Genomic DNA, 6,656 nt, shown 5'->3' with positions numbered 1-6,656 from the left:
GCATAGGATTTTTGAACAATTAGGACAGCTGCAGAGATGCAAAATTTCATTTCTAGTTACCAATCTTCTAATTCATATGAATGTATAAATATATTAAGAGCATTTGAAAAAATAAAGAGCTAAAATGTTAACAAAACTGGACTGCAGAAGCAATCAGGCAAGGATGCATTAGGTTTTCTTGGAACTGCAGAAAGGTGAAAGTATAGGGCAATATATCCTATTAACAGTCTTTGGGAAACACATTGCTGCATTCAGATGCAAAAAAAAGCCACCATTAAGGCACTGTAGGCTAAAAAACACACCTCTTGTAACGTCTTTACATTTCATTATTGTTTTGATGCTTCCTCCAGTAGTTAATGTAACCGTTTCCAGGCTCCATTTCATCTTATAGAGAAACGGCTGAGCTATTATTTAAACCTATGTATGTCTAAACATCCAAATCAAGAGCTTGATACAAGATAGAGAGGTAATTCTAAAAGACCGCATTCAGTGAAGGATTTTAGCATATGCTTAATTTTAAGCATTTGAATATGCCTGATACCCTGCTAATTTTTTTTTTTTTTTTTTTGAGTAGTTTTAGGAAACAATTTCTGTAGGGAAGGTAAAGGAATTAGGGAGAAAATATATTTTATGCTGTAATATAAATTATTTTATGATTAAAATGCTGGATGATTTTTGGATAGTATGTGCTCTGGTGCCTAAATTTCCACATTGTTGTTTTATACTATATTACATTTTCCACTTCCTACTCTGTTTTCTGAATATCTATGAAGAGAAATATCTATCTACTGACTTACCTGAAGACAACGTGGGGCCTGCCCAGCATGATTTGTTCCTGCCTCTTGTGTGTCCCCTACAACTCTTAGGATGTGCTTTCACATTTTGGACATCCAACCACACCCTGAAGAAACAACTTAAAATAGAAGAGAGCTCAAACGTAAAGACAGCCAGAGCAGGCTGCACATTCCTCCATTTTTTAAAAGATAATAAATATAGAACAAGAAATTAAAAGCAGAGTGTGTAATGAGAACATTAAAGCTTTCCTGAAAATCAGCCTTTTACCTTCCACAGGAAAATGCAATAGGAGAGAAAAGAAGGTGCTGCATAAGTAGATTTACTCTGCTTTATTACATGCTAATTACTTTGACAGATGCTTCTGAAGCAACATCTATGCTCAGTGCGCTTGCACTCATTCCCTTGTACCCATTTCTGTAGGTCTAATTCTGTCAGTCTGAATTATAATTTAAGCTCAATGAGAAGCAGGGAGAAGTTTATGTCAGGCACATGGTGGTTGTAGATAATGAGAAGAGAGTGGGAAAAATCCTTAGTCAGAGCTATTAGGAAGCTTGGATGAATACTGTGAATACAATTAGAATGAGCTGGCTAAAGCTTTTTCCACATCTTGCTTTGCTTCCCTTACGTTTATACATAAAAGAAAAATTTGACTTAAAATACATTGTTCATGCATCAAAGTTTCTTACAGCAGGCACTGAAAGATCTTAATTGTTGCTTACTGACTTTGGTCTTGACTCCATTCCTGTACGAGTGATATGTAAAGAAATTTTGTTACACTAAAACACAGTGGAACCCCTCTTTATCATGTATGGCTGACTCAGTGATCAGCTGTCTCATTATGGGCCCGGTCGGGAGGTTTGCTTAGGTCTGCCGTACACCAAGGTTTTCCCATAAATGTCAGTTTTATTTCCAGACTGAATAAATATGATTATTTCTTCATGCATGTCACAAAGCTTCGTCAGAGCTCCTCTTCCTCCCTTGACTCCTGTGCGCTCCTGTCACAGGACAAATATCTGCAGGGCTGGACACCTCCCGAATGGGGCAGGATTTCTGATGAGCAGCCACTACTGCTCAGTCACATCTGAGCATGTCRGACCCACCATGGTGGCACAACATCATGCAAGCCACCGTGCTTCTGCCCTCCGTTTCCCAGGTGGAAATCTAGGATCCCTACAGGCACTAAACGTCTGTTTTAGCCAGTAGTAATTAGGCACTGTCAGAGAATCACATGCTTTGGTTGTGTTCATTTTCTGCCCGTATATGCCTCTAGGCACATGAATTCCTCCCACTTTACAAACTACCTACAACAAGCAGACACATCACTCTCGGGCTGACAGGGGCATTCTGGATATAGAAATAGTGAGTAGGAGCTGGATACTCTTTAAATYCACGTTAATGAGACTTTTTATAAAGGTGTCATGTCTTGCAGTCATTGCAGTCATGCAATGCAACTTGCAGAACATGCAGTCATGTTCTCTAAAATCCAGGCAGCCCTTAAAGAGGCAATGGAGAGGCTCGTTTTACAGCCTGAGGCACCAAAGGGATCTGATGTCTCTTCTAATAAGATTCTGGAGTTTAGGGGTCCTTACAGCTCTTCTAAGTCACTGATGATTTTAAAATCTTTCATTTACAAATGAAATGCTCAGACTGTTTTCTCACATTGAACTCACTGACTGTGAGCTTGATGTTTGTTRGGACGAAAACCCCTCTTTTAGCATCAATAACTACTGTTTTAGGAGTRAGGTTTATTAAAATACARCTTAGAACTTCATATTGGGGAGGGRTTTTCTTCCTCTTTATATTATACCCATATTGCTTATTAAGCTGAATTCAGTTTTGGGAGAATCACTTGGTTAGTTCTAAATATAGAATTGCATCTGCCCTTAAATGGGAGTGGAGGGGCAGTAGCCTTTAGAGAGGGGAATTATTTTTGTTTTCCTCAGCCATAGCTTACTAAGCTGGGAAAGGTTGGTCTGCCTCTCTGCTTTGCAATTTTTCTATCTTCCTAGGTAAGTCTGTTTTTCATCTATTTTTCTTGTTCAGAGCGAATGAGAGTGATTATGGGGCAGGCGTTGGGCACTTTACAAAATAAATTACCTTTCCTGGGGAAAGGAAGCAATAACTTTGGCACGGGTTGATTTATGAAAAGACAAACAAAACTAAAAATAGAATTGTTTAATTCTTTTCATGATCAGTTTGATTTTACATTTCCTGATTCTTTCTGTGTATACAAACTACATTATACCAAGCCATAGTTCCACTGGCAAATGTACTTCCCCAACTGCACACATCCTGAGAGTGCTACTTTCTTGTGTGTTTATGCCGTACAAAGAAACAAAATGTAATTGCATTGAATATATGCATAAAGAATTAAGGATAAAAAAACTTACACTAGCTGTCAAAATTATTTGGTATGGTGAGAAACAGGATGTCACTAGGACAAAAATTCTTACTTTTATTTTTTTGTCGGTGGGACTTTTAAATATTTGAAGATGCATTTCTAGTTTCTACTATCGCTTTAGGCCATGTGATGTACTCTGTGCCACGTGAAAATTCCAGCTAAATACCACTGATAGAGCCTTGCGAAATCATGTTCATGTTCTTGAAACTCTGCCTGTGAACTGATAATACCTGTGAGCCAGTATGAAAGTATTGTAATGACGGATAATAAATGTTGGGATGATGGGAAATAACTGACTTTCGTAATCTCATTCTCACGCATTCTTTGTTGTCTAGCTGAAGGGACACAGCACACTTGCCAAGTGAAGGGAAATCTTAAATCTTTATGGGAATATGTTGCAAATCTTTGTGCATTTGGAGTGTTAGGATGACAAAATCTCAAGTCAATCCCAAATCCAGTCTTTTTAAGTTCCAGTGAAGTAAGTGAATTCAACAGTTCCAGTGAAGAATGAATCCATAAGAACAGAGCTGCATAAATACCCTCTCTGGGCTACATGTAGCTTGGCTCACAACAGTGATATGATAGGAAATGTTAGACTGGGGGCCTTCAGTCACTTCCATTATGAGAGCTGTGTAAAAGACATCCAAAAATTCAGCTTTTACACTCACAGAAACATAGGAACCTCCACAGCAATGACCTCACTGGAGACAGGAGGACCTGGGGGCAGAGCCGCAGCTCTGCCTCCTGCTGAAGTGCTGCTGAGCAGAGGTGGTGGTTAAAACCAGAAAGGGTTGTAGCTRTGATCATGACCAACCACGGTACGTGCTAAACTGCCTCCCTACTGACTGTTATGGTTAATGGCTGCAACAAGCCCTTCAGGGTCTACTGTAGGGTCAAGGTGTGCATTCTACCCAATCATACAGTATTTAACATACAGACATTCTAAAACTGTGCACATGGAATATTAGTAAGGTTATACTRTTGTTAATATTTTTGGAAAGCATACTTTATTACATGATCTATAGCCACATGATCGTGATTAACCTCTTAATCTAACCATACATCTCTGCAAGCAGAATCACTTGATGTAATGAAATGTTAAACCTCTGCTTAACCTGTGAAGTTACTAACAAAGAAACCTGTAAAGTTATTAGCAAAGAACAGAGATATTTGTGATGGCTGGTATCACCAGTTACTTAGATGTGTTGCATTGCTGGACATTAAGAAGTCTGGAAATTGATTAGAGAAACTCTATTTTTAAGGCTTCATGAGGGAARCAATACATTTACTACTCTGAGAATGATTTGAACAAGATCAAACCTGTTGCCTACAAGAATTCCAAACATCTATTTAGAACCAATATGAGAAATTATGCTAATATTATTCTTATACAAATGAATTGTGATCAGTAAAAGATAAATCTAACTATGATGTAGCTGAACACGTCAGAAAAAGACTGAAAAGCAAGGGATCTTACTCAGCTTGATGAGTAATTTCTGGAATTCAATGTGGTTTTAGCATATGGGAATTCCATATGCTTCTTTAATTTCAGAAGCATTTGTGTTCTATTGTCAACAAATTAAAATTGAATTCTTATTTTTTCTTTCTTTATAACAGTGAGAGAGAGGGAAGCATCTTATAACAACAGTTGATCATGTGCATTTTTTTCAGGTCATCCCTTGATCCTTTTTCAGTACATGGAACATAAATTTCTGTGCAAGATCTAGATATACACATACACACAGAGATAAAAGACTGATGAGAACACTACTATTTACGAAGTTTTCTACCATTTAAGAAGTTTTATTGTCAAAATGGGGAAGATATTTCCAGACATTCTACCTCCCAATATGGTCTAGACTGCAGTGCCTATGAGCCACATAATTATCCATGCTTGTTTTACAAGATTTTCACCAAAGTGAGGTCCCAGAAGAATATGTTTTCATATTATTGCCTACTGCAATTTTTACAGCATTGCTATAACCATCTGGAAAGGACCACATTTTTTTTTTTTCATATAATATGGTAATTCTTCAAAATGCTCGTTAGAATCAGCTAATGACTAAAAGTCTTTTTTTTTCCTTTCATCTTTCATCTTAGTGTATGGGCCGTATGGAAGTAAATCTATTTTATCAGCTAAACATGATGGGCTTTAATGYACCATGGAGGTAAAAGGTGGCAAAACAGTGCTTACTAATTTGAATGTAGTTACCTGGAGCAATATGGAAAACAACAAGCAGAACTAAAGACATGGAAAGGGGAACCWACCCCAATGTTACAGTAAAAACAGAGAAACCCTTGAGTCAATGCAAATAATGAATGATATTTAAGGGAGATGATGTATAGAGGAGGAGCAAGACACACTAAGAATAAGGATATGTACCTCAGAGCAGGATGTACTGATCTTTCAGCCAACAGGAGGGTAGGCTACGTGAGAGCAGGCAAGAACCTACCAGTTATTTTGGCACTTCTGCAGATGGGCAAGGACAGAGAGGAGCAAAGAAGGTGCATGTTGCATGGTGTAGCATTGACAGGGCAGGCAGAGAAAGTCCGTGCTGTATAGTGCATCGCTCGTGACAGGAGTCTCCTGCATTGAGGGATGCAGGTTGTCTAYCTATGGTGAGCACAACCATGCCTCCTTCCTGTGGCATTTATCAATCCCATACATTGATTCATTTGATTGCCTGCCTCCTCTCTGAGGCTATGTGAATGATCATGCCAGAATTTACTGCCTGTCCTTTAAATCTTAAATTAACTCGCTTATCAAACTAACAATGTCTATATCAGACTCTGGCTTCTCTGCTCAGGAATGTGCCCCTTGTCACATGGTCCTAGATTATTTCTTTCTATTCAGATCAGTATTACTATGGCATGAAACTATGCGTACCTTGGCATGGAAACTATCTTTTACTCACAAAAAAAGTATCTGTTGTTACATATATGCTATTAAATATGTATATCTTCATACAAACTGATTTGAGCAGTCTAATTCATCTATGTCTTACAYCATTAATCCTTAAAGTTAAGAGAATTTTGCCTGACTTTTTTGTTTGGGTTTGATAATCTTCTGAGTGGTTTGTATAGCACATAGAGTAGCGCAGTTATGTCCACAGCATTTACAGTCATAGAAACAAATATGAAAAAAAGAAGAGGCAAATGGTTCAGTGTCCCATCRAAGGCATGAAGACAAGATGTGAGACTAATTATTTTAGGATCATCTTTTTCTATAACTCTGACTCTTTATGCTAAAGTCCAGGGAAGCTAATGGGATCTGAATAGATGAAGTTCAAGAGTTGCTTGTGACACACTGGCCTTATTTTTCAGAAAATTGTCTGTAASTCTTGGAATCATATACCTGTAGAATTTGGAGAATAAAACTCATTTTTCATTTATTATGATTATGATCATAATTAATTTATCTTTCTCTTGGGATGTTTATGTGATTTTTTGTTGACTTTTC

The 6,656-nt window shown here is 37.7% G+C and overlaps 1 protein-coding gene across 1 annotated transcript in view; it reads left to right on the top strand.

Moving 5' to 3' along the window:
* The first annotated feature begins 2,741 nt into the window (after window positions 1-2,741).
* The window catches only part of MYOM2 (myomesin 2), a 79,984-nt gene continuing 76,069 nt past the window's right edge, over window positions 2,742-6,656 (top strand). The window contains exon 1 of the mRNA XM_085303208.1: window positions 2,742-2,804. The gene's annotated coding sequence lies outside the window, so the exon portion shown is untranslated. The remainder of the gene's footprint in view (window positions 2,805-6,656) is intronic.

This window comes from Rhea americana, unplaced genomic scaffold (genome assembly GCF_003343005.1).
Source record: "Rhea americana isolate MKP2758 unplaced genomic scaffold, rheAme1 scaffold_199, whole genome shotgun sequence".
Classification (NCBI taxonomy): domain Eukaryota; kingdom Metazoa; phylum Chordata; class Aves; order Rheiformes; family Rheidae; genus Rhea; species Rhea americana.
The sequence above is the reverse complement of the archived record's forward strand: the minus strand, read 5'-3'. Positions and strand labels throughout refer to the sequence as shown.